Genomic DNA, 26,869 nt, shown 5'->3' with positions numbered 1-26,869 from the left:
AGCAGAGAAGAAGACAGAAGGCAACAGAAGCCTGCCCCCCCTCGTAAAAGAGCTAAAGAAGCGAGCGGGACCCCGGCGGAAGAGAACCAGATGGCGGTGAAGACCGGGACCCCCCCTCTCCCACTGAAGACATCGAAGAAGCCCAGGAGGGGGCCGCTGTAAAAGAGCTAAAGAAGAAAGCGCCCCCCCAGCGGAAGAGAACCAGATGGCGGTGAAGACTGGGACCCCACAGAAGACATCAAAGAAGCAGGCCCCCCTCGTAAAAGAGCTAAAGAAAATAGGGGGGCCCCCGGAGCTGACTAAAAAATTACTTTAAAAACCCTGTTTTGTGTGTTTTTTACATTTATTTTCTGCCAGGTGAATGGGTAGGGGTACGATGTACCCCATACTCATTCACCTAGGGTGGGGGGCCGGCATCTGGGTGCCCCCTTATTAAAGGAGGCACCCGGATTCCGATAAGCTCCCTTCCCGCTGACCCCGACAACCAACAGTCAGGGTTGTCGGGAAGAGGCCCTGTCCTTATCAACATGAAGACAGGTGCTTTGGAGTGGGGGCCACACGTCGCCCCCCTGCCCCAAAGCACCTACCCCCCATGTTGAGGGCATGCGGCCTGGCATGGTTAAGGAGGGGGCACTCGCTCATCCCCACCCCCTTTCCTGACCGGCCGGGCTGCTGCTCGGATACGGGTCTGGTATGGATTCTGGGGGAACCCCCGCGCCTTTTTTTCGGCGTATGGGGTTCCCCTTAAAATACATAGCAGACCCAAGGGCCTGGTATGCTCCTGCAGAGGGAACCCATGCCGTTTTTTTATTTGAAAAATGGCGTGGAGTTCCCCTCAAGATTCATACCAGACACAGTGCTTGGTATTGGCAAGGATCCAAGTCGGATCTCCATTCAATATCGTGCCGCGGATAAACGCAACCACAGCTAAAAGCACTGTACAAATGCAGCTGATCGCTGTGCCTGGAGTCTTGAATAACAGCAAAACATAAACATGCGTTTAGCTGCGGCTGTTCGTGTGAAAGGGGCCTAACAGAGCCACCGAGAAAAAGAGGAAACTACAGAACCAAAACAAACAACAACATTTAGAATACATCGATGTAATTAAAAATCTAATTAGCGTCCAAAAAAATGAAAGCAGTGAAATGTTAAATTTCTTTAAAAGTTCAAATCCACAAGTTGATAAGGTGGATCCGGCCTTGCAATGCAATCTTCCTGTGGACATGATAAGACTGATACAAACATATCAGCAAAAAAAGCCAACATGTCAACAGGTGTACACTCTCAGTCGTTTGAAAATAACCAATACCATGGAGGATATGGTTGGTAATCCAATCCCTGAAATGTCATATAGTCGTCCCATGTCATATCAGCCTGGATTTTGACAAAATATGATGCTGATGAACCCCCAATTTAATTACAGATCACAGGCCGGTCAATATGACATGCCCCCCAATTATCCTTCCATTCAACATTCTCCTTCTTCGAGCCCTTGAGAGGAATCACATCTTCTCACACTTTTTTATCAGGACATATAATTTGAAAAAAACCTTTTCATAAAAGTTATTTGATTTTTGTTTTATTTCCGTTCCAGTGTGTTTATTGTTTTTGTAAATGTTGATTATTCAAGTTTACATTGATAAAGTTTTTATCCATACCGTAGTTTAAATATATTTACGATCTAATATATTTTTATTTAATATTAGTGTGTTTATGTTTCATTATTTTTAGAAATAATTTTTTTAATAATATATTGTTTATTAATATTTAAAATAGATGTTTGAAGTAATGATACACGTTTATGTTAAATCAGCTGTATGCCATAGACAACAAGGCATTTAATTTCTGATTAATAAAAAACTGCAAGATGCCTTAAGCAGGTTTAATAAAGATGTATGTATTTTCAATTTTTATAAGTTTCTATTTTGTGCAATTAAAGTTTATGCAAATGTGCAATCAGATAAAATAAATATTCTTATTTTTCGAAAATAAATTTGAGTATGTTAATGTATTCTGAATGTTTATATAAAAAATATAGATTACTGGAGCGTTATAAGTAAGCGTTCAAATGGTGATATTGCATCAGTGCAATTAGTATCCTGTCTCGACAAGTCAGTTGTCAGAGGATCAAGAAGAAAGTCAAATCTATTTAAAAAAAGATTTGCTGTTAAAATGGGTATTAGGGACTGAGATTAGGGACTAGGAGGAGTGGGATTAGGGTTAGGGGTGGGAGTTTGTAACTAGGAGTGGGATTAGGGTTAGGAGTTTGGGACTAGAAGGAGTGGGGTTAGGGTTGGGAGTTTGGGACTAGTAGGAGTGGGATTAGGGTTAGGAATTTTGGACTAGTAGGAGTGGGATTAGGGTTAGGGGTTTGGGACTAGAAGGAGAGGCATTAGAGTTGGAGTTAGTAGTTTGGGACTAGTAGTAGTGGGATTAGGGTTAGGGTTGGGAGTTTGGGACTAGGAGGAGAGGGATTAGAGTTAAGGTTAGGGGTTTGGGACCTGGAGGAGTGGGATTAGAATTAGGGTTGGAAGTTTGGGACTAGTAGGAGTGGGATTAGGGTTGGAAGTGTGGGACTAGGAGTAGTGGGATTAGGGTTAGGGTTGGGAGTGTGGGACTAGGAGGAATGGGATTAGGGTTAGGGGTTTAGGACTAGTAGGAGTGGGATTAGGGTTAGTGTTGGGAGTTTGGGACTAGGAGGTGTGGGATTAGGGTTTAGAGTTTGGAACTAGGAGTGGGATTAGGGTTAGGGACTGCCGGGACTGGGATAACGGATTTTGGGACTAGGATGAGTGGGATTGGGGTTAGGGTTAGGAGTTTAGGACCAGGAGTGGGATTAGGGTTAGGTGTTTGGGACTAGGATGAGTGGAATTAGGGTTAGGGGTTTGAGACTAGGAGGAGTGGGATTAGGGTTAGGGGTTTCGGACCAAGAGCAGTGGGATTAAGGTTAGGAGTTTGGGACTAGGAGGAGTGGGATTAGGTTTAGGGGTTTCGGACCAAGAGCAGTGGGATTAAGGTTAGGAGTTTGGGACTAGGAGGAGTGGAATTAGGGTTAGAATTTTGGGACTAGGAGGAGTGGGATTAGGGTTAGGGATTTGGGACTAGGAGAAAATGGGATTAGGGTTAGGGGTTTGGAACTAGGAGTGGGATTGGGGTTGGGGGTTTGGGACTAGGAGGAGTGGCATTAGAGTTAGAGTTAGTGGTTTGGGACTAGTAGTAATGGGATTAGGGTTAGGGTTGGGAGTTTGGGACTAGGAGGAGTGGGATTAGAGTTAAGGTTAGGGGTTTGGGACCTGGAGGAGTGGGATTAGAATTAGGGTTGGAAGTTTGGGACTAGTAGGAGTGGGATTAGGGTTAGGGACTGCCGGAACTGGGATAATGGAGTTTGGGACTAGGAGGAGTGGGATTAGGATTAGGAGTTTGGGACTAGGAGTGGGATTAGGGTTAGGGTTAGGAGTTTGGGACTAGGATAAGTGGAATTAGGGTTAGGGTTAGGGGTTTGAGACTAGGAGTGGGATTAGGGTTAGGGGTTTTGGACCAAGAGGAGTGGGATTAGGGCTAGGAATTTGGGACTAGAAGGAGTGGGATTAGGGTTAGGGTTAGAAGTTTGGGATTAGGGGCAGTGGGATTAGGATTAGGGGTTTGGGACTAGGAGCAGTGGGATTAGGTTTAGGGTTGGGAGTTTTGGACTAGGAGGAGTGGGATTAGGGTTAATAGTTTGGGACTATGATGAGTGGGGTTAGGGTTGGGACTAGGAAGAGTGGGATTAGGGTTAGGAGTTTAGGACTAGGAGGAGTGGGATTGGGGTTGGGGGTTTGGGACTAGGAGGAATGGGATTAGGGTTAGGGGTTTGGGAATAGGAGTGGGATTAGGGTTAGGCATTTGGGATTAAGAGGAGTGGGACTAGGGTTAGGGTTATGCATTTGGGACTAGGAGGAATGGGATTAGGGGTTTGGAACTAGGAGGAGTGGGATTAGGGTTAGGGGTTTGGGACTAAGAGTGGGATTAGGGTTAGGAGTTTGGGACTAGGAGCAGTGGGATTAGGGTTAGGGTTTGGGACTAGGAGGAGTGGGATTAGGGTTAGGGGTTTGGGACTAGGAGGATTGGGATTTGTGTTAGGGTTAGGGGTTTGGGACTAGGAGGAGTGAGATTTGTGTTAGGGTTTGGGACTAGGAGGAGTAGGATTAGGGTTAGGGTTTTGGGACTATAGTAAATGGAAAGGCTCCCCAATGGGGTTTTTAGGCAGAAAACAGGTAGAGGATTGAATGAAATGCACATATGTAAAAAGTAAAAAAAGTTTAATGAATTGTAAAAATAAGCTCTGGTATAGTATACACTAAAAAACGTTTACACAAAGAGTATGCACCAAAATACATTACATCAATTAACATAAATGGTTAACATGCAAGTCACGTAAATCCTGATGTGTTTCAACCCATATTGGGGTCTTCTTCAGATGAAGTTGAGGTGCTACTGTAACAGAAAATGAATATATAAACAGTCTTGAGAATTACCACTGAGTATTGTGGAACATGAAAGTATTAGTATATGGTTACCCACTCACAGCGTGTAAACTTAATTGTGTCTAGACCAGAGTTGACTTAAAATCCATAGAAGGACCCCTGGATGGACATTTTCACAAGGAGGGCAGACCCCCAAACGGTGCCGCCAAGGCGCCAAACCAGACGGCCTGCAGGGGCCCACAAGCACAAGGGGAGGGTCCGATGGGGTCCGGGACTGGCGGGCGGGAGAGAGACCCATCAGAGCGACAACCATAGAAAGCACCTATTAAAAAGTGTAAATATGTATTGATAAATTGTCAAATCAAGTGTAAGATATTGTCATTTAAGTCATTTGGGGCACTGGGCATGCACTGAATCCCTGATCTATCACTGATAAACAGGGGTTTTGGGACTATGAGGAGTGGAATAAGGGTTAGGGTTGGGAGTTTGGGACTAGGAGGAGTGGAATTAGGGTTAGGGGTTTTGGACTAGGAGATGTGGGATTATGGTTATGGGTTTGGGACTAGAAGGAGTGGGATTAGGGTTAGGGTTAGGAGTTTGGGACTAGGAGTGGGATTAGGGTTAGGGTTGGGGGTTTGGGACTATGAGGAGTAGTAAAACTGTACATATCGTTTTAGGGTTAGGGGTTTGGGACTAGAAGGAGTGGGATTAGGGTTAGGGGTTTGGGACTAGGAGGAGTGGGATTAGGGTTAGGTGTTTGGGACTAAGAGGAGTGGGATTAGAGTTAGGGTTAGGCATTTGGGACTAGGAGGAGTGGGATTAGGGTTAGGGGTTTGGGTCTAGGAGGAGTGGGATTAGAGTTAGGGTTAGTGGTTTGGGACTAGGAGTGGGATTAGGGTTAGGAGTTTGGTACTAGGAGGAGTGGGATTAGGGGTTTGGGACTAGGAGCAGTGGGCTTAGGGTTAGGGGTTTGGGACTAAGAGGAGTGGGATTAGGGTTAGGGACTGCCAGGACTGGGATAACGGAGTTTGGAACTACCAGTACTGGTTTGGAGAAGTAGGATATGTTACTTATGTTACGATGCTCATCCAAGTGTAATTTCTGAATTTATCAGGGTGCACTCTCAGATCATGATAGAGCAGCACAAATTGTCCTCTCTCTGAGTGCATTTGTTGGATGGGATGAACCCAAAAGCGAAGTTGTGTTCTCTGTTGTTGGAGAATATGTTCCCAAACATGTAGCACAAACAACAGCAGCTCATAATACTCCATCTTCTGCCTGTACTATTTCCTTTCTGACCAAAAAACAGGAAGTGCACAGGATGTGATGTCAGGGGGTGGGGTTGTTTACTGACCCTGATGTTGACACTTAAAAAATGCTTTAAAAACGCTTTTCTAATGCATGGGCATTAGCGCTAATTTTAACGCTAACGTGGCAAAAACGTGGTAAAAAGATGTTAATATCGCTCATCATTCGGGCCGTACACAGGTTCATCTGCTTCCCTAATTAACTTTTTCAACTGGAGCTGAGAAGCCGTTAGATCATGTGGATTTGGATTTCCTTACGGGCCAGTTCACACCATAGAAACGCAATCCGGATGCATTCCAGGTGCTTTTTTTGCAATGCGAATTTTTTAAGCATTTTTGATGCTTTCCAGTGCATTTTTGGTACGTTTTTAGGGCCAGTTCACACCAGACGCAGTTCCGTAGAGTTTTGTGTGCATCTTTTCTGCACTAAAAATGCATGCACAGTGTTTTCCATGTATTCCAATGGCTCTAGTTGGCTCTAGTTCACACCATGCAGTCAGTTTCCGGTCAGTTTACAGTGCAGAACTGGTGTGAACTGGCCCTTAATGCAGTCCAGTGCTTTTTTTCACCCCTCTTTTTTATTAACCTTAGATAAGGACAAGTGTGTTCCAGTGCGTTTTTGGTGCATTTAGGTGCGTTCTAGTGCATTGCTTGGACACAGCCTTGCTGGCATTGGTTGATCCCAAATTTAAACAATTAGTCCTGGAACCCCACAGAAGATAACCCTTTGGTTGCCGAGCCTAATCAGCCACCGGACCAGGTGTGCACATAGTGAACAAAGTGTTCCCATTCAATGAACAATAGGTTTGTCCCATATTATTTCCGGTCATCGGCATCACAAGTTTAAGGCATGTAGTGAGTTCCACATCGATTGTGATATTGTTTGAAGTTACCTTCTGCCCCTTCCCTTTGGGGAAGGGGGACATCCACAGAGACCGATTGTCCGAGTCAAAGAAGGACCTTTATTGGTTTAAAATGATGACGATATAGCTCACTGGTTAACGATACTGTCTTTCAGAGATGCGGATGAGGTTCACTACTTCTGTTTTGGTTGTCTCTGTTTTATTTTTCCTTCTTTGTTTATTTTGTTCTGTTTTGTATAGTGCCTTAAAATAAAGATCATATCTAAAAAAATTCACCTAGCAGAGGATGGTTTCGATCCATCGACCTCTGGGTTATGGGCCCAGCACGCTTCCGCTGCGCCACTCTGCTACATATGCGACTAGCACTGCTAAAGCTGTATAGTGGAAGCTGTATAGTGAGGGGGGGTCATTGGAGTACATTGCTGTGATGTGTTCTTGAATTTCCTAATTCTCTGTCAGGTATCTTTCAGCTAAATGCACCTAATGGTAAATGCACTGACTGTGGACCCCTGATGAGGCTTTGAAATTATCAATTAATGCCATTCAAGTGTATAAAAAATGGGAGCTTATTGCCTATACAAAATCCAGGAAACAAAACAGAAATTTCAGTAAATGCTACTTGACATTTATAGCTCACTCATAATGTTTGTCCATAGGAGCCTACCCATCAGTCTCTGTGGTGCAATTGGCTAGCATGTGGGGCTGTTCAACAAAATGTCAGTGTTTCAAGCCAAAAAATAATATAAAAGGTAAGTAATCCTAATATTGCTGAATATTAATATGTAACTTGGGCAAAAGCAAGTAGACCATTAAAATAAATCTACAACCTGTATTTAACCATTTTGTTTTCAAAGCTGTTTTCTGTATTTGCACACGTTAACCCCTTCAAGCCTAAGGCCCCGTACACACAGTCGGACAAAACCGATGAGAATCGTCCGACGGACCGTTTTCATCGGTTCACCGCTGAAGTGACCTGATGGTCTGATGTGTGTACACACCATCAGTTCAAAATCCGATCGGGTCAGAACGCGGTGACGTAAAACACACGACGTGCTGAAAAAAACGAAGTTCAATGCTTCCAAGCATGCATCGACTTGATTCTGAGCATGCGCGGGTTTTGAACCGATGCTTTTCTGTACTAACCATCAGTTTGGTCCGATGGGGCAGCGGTCCATCGGTTCGGTTTTGAAGCATTTTTAGAAATTTTGGACCGAAGGAAACCAGACCGATAGCCTATACACACGGTCGGTTTGGTCCGATGAAAATGAACTTCGGTTCATTCTCATCGGACCAAACCGACCGTGTGTACGGGGCCTAAGGGTAACACAAATTTGAATGCCTAAGCACACTTTTGCAACTTTGACATGTGTTAGTAAAACTGTACATATCGTATCATCACATCTATTTATGTAGCCAAGTGGATTATACCTTTTTTTGGAAAAATTTGCCTTTCATTTGGTAGTAAATTATTATCAAAAGAAAATGGTCCCAAAATGTTTATTTTTTTTAATTTGCTGTGAATTTCTTGTTACTACCACTGAAAAATATATATATTTTTTAAAATCCTGCCTAAAATATACTGACTATGACCTTGACTTTTGACCCTTACTTTACCAAACACTAACCCTGGCACTAACTTTGATCAAAACTTGATCTAGTGATTTTTAATTGATTTTTTATTTAATTTATTATTAATATTTTTTTTTCTTTGCAAGGAGGGAGAGAGATACAACGTATCTCTTCTCTCCATTCACAGAAATATTATATATTCCATATATTTCATTCTTATGTTGGCATCCTGCAAGCCCTTGTAGTTGGAGAATGTAATTTAATTAGGAAATGGGTAGTCATTTAAAGTGGAGGTTCACCCGAAAAGTTAATTTTTAACATTAGATTGATGCTCATTTTGTCAAGGGGAATCGGGTAGTTTTTTTAAAATCGAAACAGTACTTACCATTTTAGAGAGCGATCTTCTCCGCCGCTTCCGGGTATGGGCTGCGGGACTGGGCATTCCTATTTGATTGACAGGCTTCCGACAGGCTTCCGACGGTCACATACATCACGTCACGATTTTACGAAAGTAGCCAAACGTCGGTGCGCAGGCGCCGTATAGAGCCGCACTGACGTTCGGCTTCTTTCGGCTACTCGTGACGCGATGTATGCGACCGTCGGAAGCCTGTCGGAAGCCTGTCAATCAAATAGGAACGCCCAGTCCCGAAGACCATACCAGGAAGCGGCGGAGAAGATCGCTCTCTAAAACGGTAAGTACTGCTTCGATTTAAAAAAAAACTACCCGATTCCCCTTGACAAAATGAGCATCAATCTAATGTTAAAAAAAAATTTTTGGGTGAACTCCCGCTTTAAAACTGAGATAGACAGGAAGTCGCTGTGTTTACTGTCAAAATGTGCCAAAACATGAGCAGGCACATGTTCAGTAATTATGGTTCAATGCACACTAGACGCTAAAATAATGTTATAAAAACGCCAGTAGCAGTGCAGTGAGTCATTGGACCTTTTTTTAGTTTTTGCAAAAGCGTTTATTAGCGTTTTTAACATTTTTCTGCAGTAACTTGTTCTAAATGTTAAACGCTGATGAGTCACGTTTTTGAACGTTCATCGTGTTTATGAGTGTTTGAAGCTTTTTGTGGTCAAAAAATCAACTCCTGAACGCGATTTTAGGGCATTCAGAAAACAGCCCATAACTCCACTGCTGATAAACGTCCAAAACGTCCATGTGTACATGGACCTATAGGATAACATAGAGTGGAGTTTAAGGGCTTTTAATAAAAACGCCCAGACTCTAAAAAAAATTTCATTAACTACTTTTGTATAGCTCCATGTTTTTTGGTGGACTTTTGTGAATTGTTACTTATGTGACCTTTCTTTGACCTCAACTCAGTTTGTTTTTTTACCTTCTCACAGTGTGATATCATTGTTATGCAGTGTTGCTGGTGGGTGAGGTTTTGTGTTTTACTTGTGAGGGAAAAAGTCAAAAGAGAAACATTTCCTAGCAGAGAAGGATTTCTATCCATCCCCCTCTTGGTTATGGGCCCTGTACAGTTTCACTGAGCAATTCTCAGATTTTGTTTGCTGAAGCAATAGTTGAAATGACTTGAGCTGCTTTCCTGCTCAATGATACCATTCTACTTTATTAAAAATGTAAACTTACTGTATATGCAAAACCAAGGAAACAAAGAAGATATTCCCATAAATGCTACCTGAATCTGATTATAGATTACCCATATTGTGAATAGACATGCACACTGCCGAAAAATTTGTTAGTTCTCGTTTAATTTGTGTTTAATTTTTCAGGTCATTTGTTATGATCGAAAATTTGTTCTTTCAAATAAATTTGTAACTTTGTAAACATTTTAATTCGTTATGTTCCATTTGTTTAGATGAGGTATTCATAATTTGGAAAAATCCGTAAATTAAAAAATTCGTAAAAATTTGAAAATCTGAAAAATCCGAAATAATAACTAACTAACTAACTAAAAATAACTAACTTTGTTTAGATGCAACATTTGTTATTTCATATAATACGTAACTTCGGATAAATTTGTATTTGTTACGTTCACTAACAGCCAAATTTGAAAGGAAATTTCAATACCTATAATTTAATAGATAGTAATAGTTATTATTATTAGTTAGTTATTATTTTGTATTTTATGTTTTTTACATTTTCAGGTTTTCATTATTATTTTTGGATTTTCATTCTTTTAAATTTTGGGATTTTCATTATTGTTTTAGAATTTTCAGATTTTCTAATCTTCGAATTTTATGAATTTTCGAATTTACAAATTTTCAAATTCACAAATTTTCTGAAAGATTTGTTAAATTAGTTTTCGTTTACTTGAATATTTCCAAATGATTGATTTTATCAAATTTTATTGAAAAACAAATTCGGGACAAAACAAATTGAAGGTGAGAGCATGGTATGAAAGGTTGATGGGACTCTCTGAAAACACAGTGGAGGAAAAATGGGTATATGAACTGTTAACCATCATCATGTGGTGAATTAATTATTGAAAAATAAATCAGTCACAAAAATAATTCACAAATATATCAAAGAGCAACAGGAGTCTGGATAGCTCAACTTTTAATTTGAGGGTCCAGATTTTGAGTCCCTGTTTGGTTTTCCTTATATCTTTAACCACCACAAAACATGTAATATGTAATATGCATTTTTTGTTTGTTGCAACAGAGGTGGCTGACCCACAACAATCACTATGCAGGGCGCCATGTGAAATCTACTGCTACAGAAGTTCCACCTCTCCCTAAAAAATCAGCTTATTATTAATATGTGCATAACAATTAAACCAAAATGTTACAAAAATTATTTGGTAAGCGTATTAAAGTCCCTGAATATTTTTTGTGACTGCGTAACCTCTTTTTCAATATTTAGGATTCTTATGAGTTATGTACTTCCTGATTAACAGTTCATACACCAATATTTCCTCCACCATGCATTGAAAGAGTCTGGATGTCAATTTTTTTAACACAGTGTACATCAGTGGTGGATGGTGCTCCAAATGTTTGGGGGGCATAAACAAACATGAAAAAAAAACATCATGCGCAGCCACTGTGCCCATCAAACGCAGCCATTGTGCCCATCAAACGCAGCCACTGTGCCCATCAAACGCAGCCACTGTGGCCATAAATTGCTGCAAGTGTGCCCATCAATTGCCACCACTGTACCCATCAATTGCTGCCAGTGTGCCCATCAATTGCTGCTGTAATTCAGATGCCCGATGCCCAACAAGGGGCCAGACACCTGAATAGGGGGCGGCAACAGCGACAATAGATAGATTCATGCAATGCATGAATCTATCTATTGGTGATTGACAGGTGCAGGAGAGAGGGGGCAGTGCTCCTGTGCCCTTCATGAAAACACCGCCACTGGCGGTCATTTGCGCTACAATACTGTAAGGGCAATACACCTTTTTAATAAAAAAGTTTTTTTAACTTACAACACTATGAGAAGCTCCCTTGCTGTCTGAGCTTGATTAACAATGACCCCATCATTGGTGTCATTTGGTGGGAAGAATCACGAGCTAACATTGCTGTCACAGGGAGGAACTGGTGTCATCGGGCCTCAGTTTGTTAGCCACTGCTCTAGGGCCTTGAAGTCATGTGGTAGCGTGGCCGAGCGGTCTAAGGCGCTGGATTAAGGCTCCAGTCTCTTCGGAGGCGTGGGTTCAAATCCCACCGCTGCCAACAACCTTTTCTTACCAGCATGTATATTCTCTATTCCTTAAACCTGTCTACTGGTCTGTTTATAATCACCATAGCACCATGAGTTGTTCAAAATGTTGTCAGTCTGGTACAACAGGTCATGCTGAACTGCAATATATCTCAAGGCCAGGAGATTATTGGCTCCCTTTATTTACCTTCACATTTTTACTGGCTTTTGTGAGAATGTGGTCATATAACTGGGCGGTTTCAAAACTGCGACCCTGACAAAACTTGCTAGTGCTTCTCCAAGTGTGATATGCTGCCCACTGGGACTCAGGGATAAGGGGGCTGGCATCCTTTCTCTCATCCAGAAGTGGAAGCATATGTGTAAGAAGTGTGTATGCAAGTGTAGGTAATGGCCTTAGCCTCTAGTGACCTCTTTGACTAAGCCCTGGTGGGTGTGGAGAAATGTGTCAGCAGTGATGGCCAGTGGAGCGGTGCTGGCCGAGTCCATTACCTATACTTGAATACAGTGGGGGGAAAAAGTATTTGACCCCTGCTAATTTTGTATGTTTTTCCCACTGACAAAAAAATTATCAGTCTATAAATTTAACGGTAGGTTTATTTTAACAGTGAGAGACAGAATAACAACAAAAATATTCAGAAAAAAAATATTTAAAAAAGTTTTACATTGATTGTCATTTTAATGAGTGAAATAAGTATTTGATCCTCTATCAATCAGCAAGATTCCTGGCTCCCAGGTGTCTTCTATACAGGCAATGAGCTGAGATGAAAGAGCAATCTCTTAAAGGGAGTGCTCCTAATCTCAGCTTGTTACCTGTATAAAAGTCACCTATCCACAGAAGCAACCAATAAATCAGATTCCAATCTCTCTACCATGGCCAAGACCAAAGAGCTGTCCAAGGGTGTCAGGGACAAGATTGTAGACCTACACAAGGCTGGAATGGGCTGCAACAGTTGGTGCGATTATTTGCAAATGGAAGAAACACAAAATAACTGTCAATATCCCTCGGTCTGGGGCTCCATGCAAGATCTCACCTTGTGGAGTTTCAATGATCATGAGAACAGGGAGGAATCAGCCCAGAACTACACGGGAGAATCTTGTTAAGATTGTTATTTAACAAATAAGTGAACCAACAATGCACTAGCTTTAAGTAACCTATTTAGAAAATAAAAAACAAACCTTTACAACCCTTTAACTACTTTCGTATAGGGCCATGTTTTTTGGTGGACTTTTGTGATTTGTTACTTTTGTGACCTTTCCTTGACCTCAACCCTTGACCAAAGTGTGATCATTATTATGCGGTGTTGCTAGTGGGTGAGGTTTTGTGTTTTACTTGAGAGAGAAAAAGTCAAAAGAGAAACATTTCCTAACAGAGAAGGATTTCTATCCACCCCCCTCTTGGTTATGGGCCCTGTACAGTTTCACTGAGCAACTCTTCTGCATGTTAGATTTTGTTTGCTGGAGCGATAGTTGAAATGACTTGAGCTGCTTTCCTGCTCAATACCATTCTACTTTATTAAAAATGTAAACTTACTGTATATGCAAAACCAAGGAAACAAAGCAGCTATTTCCATAAATGCTACCTGAATCTAATTATAGTTTACCCATATTGTGAATAGACATGTGCACTGGCAAAAAAATCTTTTTTTTTTGTTTTTCCGGTCATTTGTTATGATCGAAATTCATTATTTTGAATATTTGTTACTTCGGAAAAAATTGTATTCGTCATGTTCCATTATTTTAGATGCGGTATTCGTAAATTAGAAAATTCTCAAATTAGAAAATTCAGAAATCTGAAGATTCGAAGATTCAAAAATCCAAAATAATAACGAACTAACTAATAGCTAATAAATATAAATATAAATAACTACCTATTAAATTATAGGTATTGGAATTTCCTTAATTTCCTTAAATTAGTATTCGTTACGTTCACCAACAGCGACATTTAAAAGGAAATTCCAATACCTATAATTTAATAGCTAGTAAAAGTTATTATTATTAGTAGAAAGAAAAGAGCCAGAGAGAACATCAATCTTTTTCTGTCACAAAGGTAAGCACAACCACAGAGGTATAATAAAAATAGAAATTAATAACGATCTAAAATTACCAAATATATATGTTCAGATGTAAAACATATATGCAGGGGACAATTATAACGGTAGTTCTAACAGTATAAAAACCTGATAGTATGTAATAATATACATGGAGCAAGAACTCAGGCAAATGCTCGGTATCGGTATCGGGACAACCCGAGTAGAAATACTTTAAAAGGGTAAGATGCCTTCTCTTATAAGTAAGGTAATGGCTGTAGGAGTAAACTGTATACTGTTATATATCTGTTTCTGTATAATGTGATCATATCATGTGATATAGCATATGCAATACTGCAATAATGACATCACTAGTGTGCACTTGAAAGAGGGCACAAAATGTTTATAAAAGGAAGGCATTCTTTATTAATTTTCTTTGATGTTTGTACATGCATCTGGGCACTGAGCATTTTATTAGTTCTTGCGATACCACTGAAAAAGCCGCACATGCAGCCAAATATGTTTGGCTGTTTATGTGCCAGGGCCAGAGGCAATGTTATTAACCTTTCTATTTAAAATGGAGAAAAGGGGGAGGGGGCTATGCAATCGCATAGGTGGGACTTTGAGTGAAGCACATGTCTGCGCTTCCATCCCTGGTACGAATGTAGAACAAGGGAGTTGGGAGTTTGAATGAGGTTCGAGACAGGGTGGGAGTGCAAAGAAGGAAAACATGTTTATTGGCATGCAAAACAAGGTGTAGTATACTCTCAGAATCACAGGGGCTGAGCACGTAGACATAACAATAAAGGACAATAGAGATACATAATAATGTCAACCAGGAACTTCATGACATATGGGTTTGCATATGAACCATGGACACTGGGACATACAATGCCATCAATGATTAATACAATATAGTATGGAAAACAAAAAACACAGCTTCCCATGAGTGAGGGAGATGGATACACCAATTTCCTTAGATGACACAGTGCGATTAAAAGACATAAGGTAAGAATCGTAGATAGTAGTGGCTGGTAACTCAGATATGGAATGGAGTAGCATCCTTGAATGGCCCGACGTGTTTCGTGCTGAATGCACTCATCAGGGGCTGATGCTTCCAAATCTGGAGGATTAGTTAGTATATTAATCTGCAGTGACTTGAGCATAAAAATGGGAACATGATTAGTGGTCCTAGTTTTACATACCTAAAAAATGGTGTGGATCAAGGGAGAGAGCATAATGCTGAGCCGTAGCCACGGCGAAGGTGTCAGTCCCTTTATTGTTATGTCTACATGCTCAGCCCCTGCGATTCTGAGAGTATACTACACCTTGTTTTGCATGTCAATAAACATGTTTTCCTTCTTTGCACTCCCACCCTGTCTCGAACCTCATTCAAAGTCCCAACTCTCTTGTTCTACATTTCTATTTAAAATAGTCCTGCAGTTTGTCAATTTTACATGGCTACGTCACCTGCAGTTTCTTAATCCTTTTAGTAGTCTGCTTGTAATCTTTTTCTCTAGTGCATTTCAGCCTATGCTCCCTCATTAAAGATGTCCTCCTACTGTCAAATTTTAGATTGATTGCTGCATCAGTTTTATAGTACCATGTTGCTTTTGAACCTCTGGCACTGGTACAAGGCCTGTATGTGTTGCTGCCAAGCAATCAAGAAAGGAGGTACTTGCTCCATGCTGGAGTACATTGTTGTGATGTGTTCTTGAATTTGCTCATTCTCCGTCAGGTATCTTTCAGTTAAATGCACCAAGTGGGAAATGCACTGTGACTGCTGACCCTTGATGAGACTTTGTAGCTATCAAATAATGCCATTCAAGTGTATTATAAATGTGAGATATGCAAAACCCAGGAAAAAGGTCCAGGAGCATATTAAGTCATGATAGTATCCTAAATGGTACCTTGTAGCAACATATACCTACTGTCCGGATCTGCTATTTGTTTAGTGCACCTAAAAGAAACTGATTTATGAGACACACATATTTTAGTAAATTCTGCTTGATATTTACAGCTCACTCATAATGTCCACCCTTGTGAAGTTTCCATCAGTCTCTGTGGCGCAATCGGTTAGCGCGTTCGGCTGTTAACCGAAAGGTTGGTGGTTCAAGCCCACCCAGGGACGGGTATTTCTTTATGCTGAGAAATACAAGGTGACCTAAAGAAAAAAAATGTTTTGCCTAAAATTAATGTCTGCAAGGTAGACAGACAGAATAGTGTAATGATTATGTTAAATACCTATTAAATTCCTTCATTTATATCACCTCCAGCATTCTAGTTTCTATTTTCTCATTCACTTCCTGGTTTGCGGCGCTCGTTCATGTAAGAACTACATTTCCCAGTATGAATTGCGGCACGCCCAGTAATTCACACCTCCTTGAAGTCTCTAACACGTAGAGAGCGTCCTGCCACACAGATGTAGTTCCCAGGAGGGGGTGAGCACGTCACTGACCACCGCAGTAAAGCCTCCCGTCACGGTGGTCAGTAAAATCAGACAAGCAGGAAGTGAACAGAACAGAGAAGAAATAGAGCAACTTCTGAGCAAAAACATACAATGAGGAAGTGAAAAGAGTAATGTCTGCAGGTAAAGGATGCTTATTATGATTTTTTTTTCCTTTACAACCCCTTTAATGATTCTGAATATTAATATGTAACTGCAAGTAGACCTTTTAAACACATCTGCAACCTGTATTTAAACATTAAAATGTTGCTTCCAAACCTGTTTTCTGTTAGCTGTCATAAGGTAGCGTGGCTGAGAAGTCTAAGGCGCTGGATTAAATTGTTTGTTAACCCCCAAAAAACAGATTCTGTTTCTTTAAGGCCCCTTTCACACTGGGGTAAGAGGCGCGGTGGAGGTATAGCGCCGCTAAAAATAGCGGCGTTATACCGTCGGAATTGCAGCGGGATTCGGTCGCTAGCTGTGCGGTATTAACTCCCGCTAACGGCCGATAAAGGGTAAATACCGCCCTCTGCAGAGGCGCATTGCGGGCAGTATTGCCGCGGTTTCCCATTGTTTTAAATGGGAAGGAGCGGTGAAGGAGCGGAATACATGCCGCTCCTCTCACCGCTCCAAAGATGCTGCTGGCAGGAGATTTTTTTCTCTCCCGCCAGCGCATCGCCTCAGTGTGAAAGCCCTCGGGGGCCCTTCCTGATGCAAGAAAAACATACAGATTGGTATACTATCTGTTCTGTATGCTAATATTGTGCACCGCTGTCTCTGTGTTTCATTAAAAAATACCTCTTTCATCGTATCTCACGGCGGCTCCTGGAGATCACGTGACCGGCTGTGTCTCCTCTCTCCTCTCATCCGCTGGTGAAACCTCAGCCCCGCCCCCTGCTTCTGCAAGACGGGCAGAGAGAAGGAACAGCTGGTTACATGAGCACCGAGAGCCGCCATGAAATGCAATTAAGGAGGATTTTTTTAATGAAACACAGAGACAGGGGGCACTCTATTAGCATACAGAACGGATAGTTTAAGTGAACAAAAGTGGGTTAATGGAGACAAATATGTATTAGGGGTAGCCTGTTTGGCTAAAAAAAAAAAAAAAGCAGTTCCTTGCAGTAAACTGGGTGACGTGAGACCTCACGCTTGGCGCGCTGTGTGGAAATTGTGTGGCCCTTAGTCCGTGTGTGAAACCTAACTTCCCACACCCTAAAAATGAAATAAAACGTGTATAAAGTAACTGGTGAGTAGATGATCTGATGTCCAAACTACATACCTCCCAACTTTTTGAAATGGGAATGAGGGACATCTATCAGCAAAAGTATGCAGGCATAGGACACACCCATTGCCACTCCCCCTTAAAGGAGACTTGTACAAAAAAAAAATAGATTGGTAAAACCCACAAGTGCTTTTTTACCACTACTATTCCTTTAAATTGGCTTTTGGAATTTACAAATGCAGCAATTTAGAAATCAGATGAAAGGTTTAGGGCTGGAAAACACTTTTTGATAGATAAAAAGTGCATTTTATATGCAACTATATAGATCAGGCAAAAATGAGGGACAAATGAGGAGAATGAGGGAAAGAGGGACAGTCCCTCGAAATCAGGGACAGTTTGGAGCTATGCAAACTATACTACAAGATGCTACTGAAAAGTGATCCAGAGGAGGGTCGCCTATCAGAGGCTATCAATCCCAATTCTACAAGTGAGGTCAAACAGTCTCTCCTGGGCCGTGAATAGTGTTAAATTGTAAAGTGCTACTATGTGGACCACTTCCTATGCTAATATCTGCATACAAAAGTATAATCAGCAAACGTGAAGTTCTAAAACCAGAAAAGGTACTATATAAATGCTATCCAAAAAACAATCCTTCTTCCTAGTGTATAATTAGCCATTTCTTTACATTTTGCATGAATATTTCACCTTATCAAAAGTGGGTTAATAACCACTTTAACCACTTAACCCCCAGACCATATTGCTGGTCAAAGACCAGAGCACTTTTTGCGATTCGGCACTGCGCCGCTTTAACTGACAATTGCGCGGTCGCGCAACGTGGCTCCCAAACAAAATTGGTGTCCTTTTTTTCCCACAAATAGAGCTTTCTTTTGGTGGTATTTGATCACCTCTGCGGTTTTTAGTTTTTGCGCTATAAACAAAAATAGAGCGACAATTTTGAACAAAATTAATATTTTTTACTGTTTGCTATAATAAATATCCCCCAAAAATATCTAAAAAACTATTTTTTCCCTCAGTATAGGCCAATACGTATTCTTCTACATATTTTTCGTAAAAAAAATCTCAATAAACGCTTATTGATTGGTTTGCGCAAAAGTTATAGCATTTACAAAATAGGGGGTAGTTTTATGGCATTTTTATTAATATTTTTTTTTTACTAGTAATGGCGGCGATCAGCAATTTTTTTTCAGTACTGCGACATTATGGCAGACACTTCGGACACTTTTGACACATTTTTGGGACCATTGGCATTTTTATAGCGATCAGTGCTATAAAAATGCATTGGATTACTATAACAATGCCACTGGCAGGGAAGGGGTTGACACTAGGGGGCGGGTAATGGGTTAAGTATGTTCCCTGGGTGTGTTCTAACATTAGGGGGGGTGGCCTCACTAGGGGAAATGACTGATCGCTGTTCATACATTGTTTACACACACAGCTCCCGCTCTGTAACGAGCAATTGCGGGTGCCCGGCGGCGATTGCGCCCGCTGGACATGCGCACGGGAGTCAGTGGCCACTTAGAGAGCCGACGTAGAGCTACGGGATCTCGCCACGGGGAGCCGACCTGCCACCGTAGAACTGCGGCGGCTGGTCGGCAAGTAGTTAAAGTGGATGTAAACCCTCTCTCATCCTTTCTAAACTACTGCCATAGTGCCTCCTGCATGTATCCTTACTTGTCAAATGTATCTCCTCTGTCTGTTATAAGAACTGAAAAACTGCAGATTCTATGGGTGGATCTGTTGTCTGGAGCTCTGTGGGTGGAGTCATGATGTCAGTAGACTCCCCACCCTCTTCTACACTCCCCTTGTCAACATGCATTTTTCCAATGTATTCCTTACATTAAATTCTGCTATAATCACTAACATTCGGTCAAAATCCAGAAAAGTAACCACATGACTTCGTAAAAGGAGTGGGGGTGGAAATTAAAAAATAATGCCTTTCTCCAGGCTAGTGCATGAGACATGTAAATAACCTGTCACTCACAGCAAGGGGGCAGAACAGACTAAGGTTTTTCTCTGTAAGTCCGTTTTATTTCACTGAACAATAAAAGAGGATTGCTCAGAGCTGGATTAACTCTGTGTGGCAAGACTGGGCACAGATGATAGGAAATCGTATACTGTACATTGTGACATCAGAAAAAAAAATTGGGTTTACATCCACTTCAAGGCTCCAGTCTGTTCGGGCCATGGGTTCAAATACCACCGCTGTCAGTGAGCTTTTCCTTAGAAGCATTCGATACTCTATTTAAGCAATCGATACTATATTCCTTATTCCTTCTGCAACTTCATTCCAAATTTTGTCAGTCTGGTACAACAGGTCATGCTGAACTGCAATATGAGGAAACACATTCTTAAGGCCAAGAGTTCCAAACCACGACCTGGAAAAACTTGTTAGTGCAGTTCCAAGCCTGATGTGTGATATGCTGCCTGCTGGCACTCAAGCATCAGGGGGATGGCATCCTTTAACTCACCCAGAAACTCCAGGATATGTGTGAGAAGCGTGGGATACTCACTCAGCCTGGTGTATGCAAGTGTAAGCCTTAGCCTTTAGTGTCCTCTTCGCCAAAACCCCCGGTGGGCAAAGTCAAACACATCAGTGGGCATGACCAGTGGGCATGACCAGTGCACAGGCACTGGCTGAGAAAAATTTCTACACTTGCATACACCAGGTTGGGTGAGCGGGGTTCCACACTTCCTACAAATATGGGCGGTTCCAAAGATCTGTTCCTTCCAGGTCATAGTTACCAACATTTCAAATACATTTCCAAAGTCATCTTTTTTGTTTCGCCTCCAGCAAGCTCTTGTAGTTGGAGAATGTACTTTAATTAGGGAATGGGCAGTCCTTTTAACCTTTGCACGGTGTGATGTCATTGTTAGGTGTTGTTGTTGTGTGAAATATTGGGCCGTTCGACTGTTTGTTTGGCCTAACATCCAAACATGTTTTCTGAAAGCACAGACCCTTGAGAACAAAATGGTGGCAGTTCTAATTTCACCAGTCACACACAAATTACGTCAAAGACTTATAAGTAACAGATTCTATAAATGTCCAATAACATATGTCAAAATTTGTGCCAATGCTGTGTAAATTGTTCTAAAATGTACATCAGTAATGTAAATACTGTATTGATGAGGGGAGCACAAGGAGGGCAGCACTGCAAGATGTAGATAAGAGGTGGATGTATATGGATGAACAGCATATGACTATCATGCTACAAATTAACACACTTTTATCCACTGGGCACATAAAGTGCTAAATAAAGGTACAAATAGAAATTGTCATATTTTTCTCCTGCTACAATCTTTGTTGATTCCCCCGATGGACTTGATTTTAAAGAAGCCTCAGAGAAATGAATAATAAAATCACAATGCCATATACTGTATGGATAGTCTGGTTGTATGGTTGGTTAGCTAATGTACTGTACACACTGTATGTGTGTAACATAAAGAAGTTGATCTAGAAAGTTTCTATATGATCTATTTGTTGAAACATGTCTGTCTATGGTCATTTTGAATAATAATTTTTCGCAAGTTCAATACTTAAGAAGAATAAAATCAAAAGAGAAAAAAAAAGTCACCTAGCAGAGGATGGTTTCGATCCATCGACCTCTGGGTTATGGGCCCAGCACGCTTCCGCTGCGCCACTCTGCTGTCTGTTTCATCAATACTCCATAAAGCTGTTTTGTGGGGGTTACTGACAAACATGACTGATGTGTTCTTGAATTTTCTTATTTTTTGTCGGGTATCTTTCAGTTAAATAAATCTGTGCAAAAACAGTTTAGCGCTACACTGTTTTTGCACATTTTTCTTCACACTTTATATCTAAGTTGTAGTGTTTAGCAGAAGGACGTCCCTCCCAGGACCTTATCTTAATTATTTCACTAATATATAAAAAAAATTCACTAAGCGCAAATTTTTCCCATCCCCTTTTCCCTTCCTTTTACAGAGTTAAATAATTCTAGTGGGAAATGCATTGTGACTGTTGATCCCTGGCCAGGCATTGTAGTTATTAGTTAATAGCATTCAAGTGTATTAAAAATGTAAGTTTATTGCATATGCAAAACCCAGGAAACAAAACAGATATTTCAATAAATGCTACTTGATATTTGAAGCTCATTCCATAATGTCCGTCCACAGCAGTTTTCCTGTTGTTCTCTATGATGCAATAAGTTAGCATATTTGGTTATTAACCAACAGGTTGATGGTTCAAACCCACCCCGGGACATGCTTCATTTATGCAGAGAAATCATCTAAAATGTAAGGAGTCTTAAAGGGGTTGTAAAGACAAAAATGTTTTCCTCTTAAATTAAAGTCTGACAGTAGCTGATAAAGTAAAAAGTAATGTTTTGCATTATAACTAGTTTGATACCTGTTGAAATCGAGCTGTTTTATTCACCTCCAGCACTCCTGAATCATTATTCTCACTGACTTCCTGGTTTGCGGTGCGCATTCATTCTTGCTACATCACGGCCTAATGGGAACTACAGTTCCCATTAGGCTTAGCCTCCATGCCTGTGAGGGATAAGAGAGCATCTTCACGCAGGGCTGTAGTCATAGGGAGGGGGGTGAGCACATTCTGCTTTCCACCATGCAAAACGGCTCAGATGCTGGTGGAAAGTAAGAAGAGGAGTTACAGGAAATGGCATTTTCAAACCTGGATTACTGTATTTTGGAGGTCAAAAGGAAAAACGAGGTAAGTGATATTTAAATGCTCTAGCTTACAGCAATTAATTGATCTAATAAAAAATGAACCTTTAGTGTTCCTTTAATGATCCTGAACATTAATATGTAACTTGCATAAAAACTTTGCTTGGCAGGCAGACCTTTAAAACACATCTGCAACCTATATTTAAACATTTTAATGAGATAGGGATTGGCAGTGTGTGTATAGACACCTGATCTGTCTAATCCAAAATTGACAATCAAAAAGAGGATAACCTAGTGCTCAAGGCAATATACAATATTAGGCTAGCGAGAACACATACTAAGAAATGACGCCTAACGTGTTTCGGACCATATAGTCTTTCAGAGTTTGTGAGTATTCTTCAATGTAAATATAGTGAACATTAGTGCAAATAGTAGATTGGTTGCAATGTTTACAATAATGAGTTGTCATGAAAGCTTAATTTGAACAAAAAGATGCATCTCTAAACACTTATGATGATGAAATAGCAAGGGAGACTATACTTACATGGATGAGCAAATCACTGATAAAAACAACCAGGGAGAGATGTAACTTTTGACTATAATCCCATGAACTGGAAGGCACAGCCAATTTGGGCCCAGAAGACAACTGAATGGAAGATGGATATGCAGCTAGGGGCAAATAAGTGGAAGGGAGACACTTATACCAACTGCAAGGTTATTGAAGTAAAAACTCCTGCTAGAATGCTGACCAGCAGAGGGTGGTATCTGGGTATATACTGCAGTGGAGTGGAGTTGGTGTGTCTCTACACATGTGTGGAAAAAGAGAGAGACAAAAGAGACAACAAGCAGTACTGACAAAGCGCAGTCTTAACAAATCAGTAAGTAAGTGACCAAAAATATAGGTCATTAACTACAGGTATTAACCTCCAGCATATATTTGTACAGGGAATGACAGAAACAGACATGTGAGAAAACAAACAAATAAGTTAAACATCAACTAGATACACAGATCCGGGGAGGAGGGGAAGAGTAGGAGGGATGGAGGGGAGGGGGGGACGGGGAGGGGGGTTAGAAGAGGGGGGAAATAAAAGTAAGAGGTAAGCTAATACTTCAGGTTTACACTGCCCCGAGGGGAGAAGGTTTTACACTATAACTGTTTGTTTAAAAATGAAAGATGAAGAATTTACCAAAAAATAAATTACACAAATAATCAAGGGAAAAAAAAGGGAAAAAAAGAGACGTTATGGGCAGATGAATCGTGAGCAAGTCTCGCTGTCCTTTGTTGGTGGAGTCTGAAGTGGGAAAAAAAAACCCTCCAGCATATATATGTCGGACAGGGTAAAGAGGGTAGGAAAGGGTAAAGAAGGGTTTTAAAAAGTATGAATGAGGTTTGCTGCTAGAGTATCTGTCTCTGATGTATTGTAAGGTAAGGTATTGTCCCATCACATCATTAATGTAGATGTGCAGTGTGTGGGCAGACATATACCTAGTGGGGCAAGCTGAGATCAATTGCTGAGATCAATTGCAATTTAGCAATCAAAATCAGATATGGTCGGCATTACAGATCGCAGTGCTAGACCAATGGCAGCGCATGATCCATCAAGGAGTCCTCTGGCACAGTGACACGCAGCGTGAGCCTGCCCACTATGGGCGGGGTTGCATCCTGTGTCAGCGCACCACCGGCACGCAAGTGGCCTACCAGTCTGTGCCTCAGAGTGGAGCGCAAACAGGAAGGATCCTGTCAAAGACAGGTTTCTGAAGGCAGGGAAGTCCCAAGTGTGGCCACCAGGATTGACCAGAACAAGAGACCCCCGTGCGCTGGGCAGTGGGGTGGGGTACCCCAGTCCAGAAACCAAACCCCAGATATAAATGATGCAGGCCGACCATCGATTGCATAACAGGGACACAGTTAGCAATGCACAGGATCAATCCACGGGGATAGCACTTCCTGGTGGTAGACGGGGAGAAGCTCATCCAGCAGTTTCTCAATAAAGGGTCATCAGCCTAGCAAAAAATGAAAAAAAGATAAAACATTATAAATAACAGAAAAATTACAAAGTTAATATATGATGTTGTACTTGCAATACAGTCAAACATATTAAACAGAAAAAGCATTATGTAGACATACATGTACAATACCAGTTGAGATATTTCCAATATGAACAAAGATGAAATGTGTATCACTAAGTGTAGCATGGATACTAGTAGGTGTATGAGTAATCATGGGTAGTAAAATACACCCCGTTTAAATATCCAATTTAAAGACACCTGACTAAAAAAAAAAACAGATATGGTTTAAAATTGAAGGCCTCATTTAGGCCAGGTGGTAGGGTGGCATTGAGGTGGAATATCCACCTCAATTTACTCTATAAAAGTAGTTTGTTTGAATCACCACCTCTTGGATTGTTGGGGATGTGATCCAATGCAAGAAACCGCACTCTGGGGGTGCGGTCTCCATGCACTGCACGGCTATGACTCCCATTATGATATCATCGATATAGTGATACCAAGCTGTAGTGAGACTGGTGGACCTGCATGCTACGTCATCAGAGAACAAAAATCTCTCCCACTCCCCCAGGTACAGATTGGCATATGCCCATGGCTACACCCTGTACCTGGAGGTAGTGGGAACCATAGAAGGAGAAGTAATTATGTTTCAAGATAAATTAGAGAAATGCTACAATGAATTCCACCAAGGAGGGGGGTATGGTTGTTTCGTCGTGATAGTATATGTCGGATCACTGATAGACCCATGTTGAGTGGGATCGAGCTATATAAAGCCTCCACATCAATCGCGACTAAGATAGTGTCGAAATTTATGTGGAGGCTGTCCAAAGTTTGCAGAAGGTGAATGGTGTTCTTCGTGTATGATGGAAGCGCTTCCACCATTGACTGAAGTTGTCTGTCAATGAATTTGCTGAGGTTATCAGTCAGACTTCCCCTACCAGATACAATTGGTCTACTTGGTGGTTTGTTAATTTTCTTATGTATTTTTGAGAGCGCGTAAAAAGTGGCCTCACGTGACAAGCCAGTTCTAACGTACTCCCCTACTACCATATGATAATATGGTAGTAGGCCTGATCGACAAGTATGTATAAATCTCTTATATTACAGTTGATCAGAGATTTAGGTATTCGCCTTACCACTGTGGATTTTCCAGTATGTTGTGACACATACTGACAACTATTTAAACATTAACCATTTTGCTTCCAAAGCTATTTTTTGTTTTTGCACATGTTAACATATTCTTCTTCAGCCTGAACATTAATAGATTTACTACTGTCAGATTCTTTACATTTTAAAAACTGAATTTTATTTTGAAATAAAAATATATGAGAAACATCACATATAGTAAGTTTATACTGAAAATTATGTGAGTACATCTATTAGCAGAAATATGGTAAAGATGTGAAATGCCTTCTCATGCAAGTAAGGTAATGCCGCAGGAGTAATCTGTATACTTGAGAGCTTGTGGTGACATGATTACCCAGACATATTTTACTGTCAATGAACTGCGTGTAATCAGCTTTAATAAGTTGCAATTTTTGAAGGAGAGACATGGCAAGTTTGATCACAAAATCAAAATGACAGTTTTTTTATTCCACATATAAAAGCAAGGGATCTAGTAAAGTTAATTCAATGTATGTAGACTTCAATGGAACTCACCTATTATGTCAGGTTACATTTTGAACAAGATTCACCAAACTCTTGGTGAAGAAAAACTAGACAGATTGCCCAATACTTATCAATCACATTGAAAAGAAAAGCTGTTTCTACAAGTAAAAAGTAAATATGTAAATTGCCACTCTATTTCTCATTTTAATTACTACTTTGTCTACCTGATTGATTTTTGCTCTGTTGCCCTTTTAGCTCAACTATAGCAAAGACTAAATGGTGAACAGCACCTCCTATGTGATGAAACCTATGTGCAATATAACAAATAAACTACAGGTTCCTGAAACTATCACAATTAATAGCCAAATAAATGAAAGTATTGATGTTACACCTCCTAATATGAAGTACAAACTATACAAATAAATGTACTAATAATAAGAACCAAATATGTGCATAACAATAAAACCAAAATATTACAAATACAAAATGGTATGATACGCATATAAATAGTCAAAAATGTTCTGTGTCTTCTGAGTAACCTCATTTTAAATAATGAACAGACAAAAACAGTCTGGAAACTGTGATATTAATTGCACTAAGAACCTTATGAATGTCCTGCAAGAACCCAAAAGAGCAGCTGTGTGGATGAGCACACCAGGAAGGGTGTGAATACAAGTAAAAACATTCAGGACATGACCCGAAGTAGGGCCACGCCCCCATATGCAAAATTCACACATAACTGTGTAATTAACGTGACAATTAGAGTGCACTGAAGCCCGGATAGCTCAGTCGGTAGAGCATCAGACTTTTAATCTGAGGGTCCAGGGTTCAAGTCCCTGTTCGGGCGCTACTGTTTTATCTTTAAAGCCGGAGTTCACCCAAAAAAAATGTTTAACCTCAGAAACCGGAAGTGGGGATCGACTCAGAAACAGTGCGGGAGAACCGGGGAGGACACCACCAGGGCCGCAGACGGACGCCGAACCGGACAAGGCCGCCGATGGGCGCCGGGCAAGACACTGACGAGGGGCATTCAAACTGTAAGTATTTTCTTTATTTCCTGA

General features: G+C 40.9%; 5 non-coding genes across 5 annotated transcripts; 3 read left to right on the top strand and 2 right to left on the bottom strand.

Annotated features, from left to right (window-relative positions):
- Positions 1–6,910: 6,910 nt before the first annotated feature.
- TRNAM-CAU lies at positions 6,911–6,982 on the bottom strand. Its single transcript has one exon. It is a non-coding gene; the product is annotated as a tRNA-Met (tRNA).
- Positions 6,983–11,768: 4,786 nt separating this feature from the next.
- TRNAL-AAG lies at positions 11,769–11,850 on the top strand. Its single transcript has one exon. It is a non-coding gene; the product is annotated as a tRNA-Leu (tRNA).
- Positions 11,851–15,920: 4,070 nt separating this feature from the next.
- TRNAN-GUU lies at positions 15,921–15,994 on the top strand. Its single transcript has one exon. It is a non-coding gene; the product is annotated as a tRNA-Asn (tRNA).
- A 5,131-nt stretch (positions 15,995–21,125) lies between these two features.
- On the bottom strand, positions 21,126–21,197 carry TRNAM-CAU. The gene has a single exon. It is a non-coding gene; the product is annotated as a tRNA-Met (tRNA).
- A 5,385-nt stretch (positions 21,198–26,582) lies between these two features.
- On the top strand, positions 26,583–26,655 carry TRNAK-UUU. Its single transcript has one exon. It is a non-coding gene; the product is annotated as a tRNA-Lys (tRNA).
- The last annotated feature ends 214 nt before the right edge of the window (positions 26,656–26,869 follow it).

The sequence above is a fragment of the Rana temporaria genome, chromosome 3, assembly GCF_905171775.1.
Source record: "Rana temporaria chromosome 3, aRanTem1.1, whole genome shotgun sequence".
Taxonomy (NCBI): Eukaryota; Metazoa; Chordata; class Amphibia; order Anura; family Ranidae; genus Rana; species Rana temporaria.
Note: the sequence above shows the minus strand (reverse complement) of the source record. Positions and strands in the feature narration are given on the sequence as shown.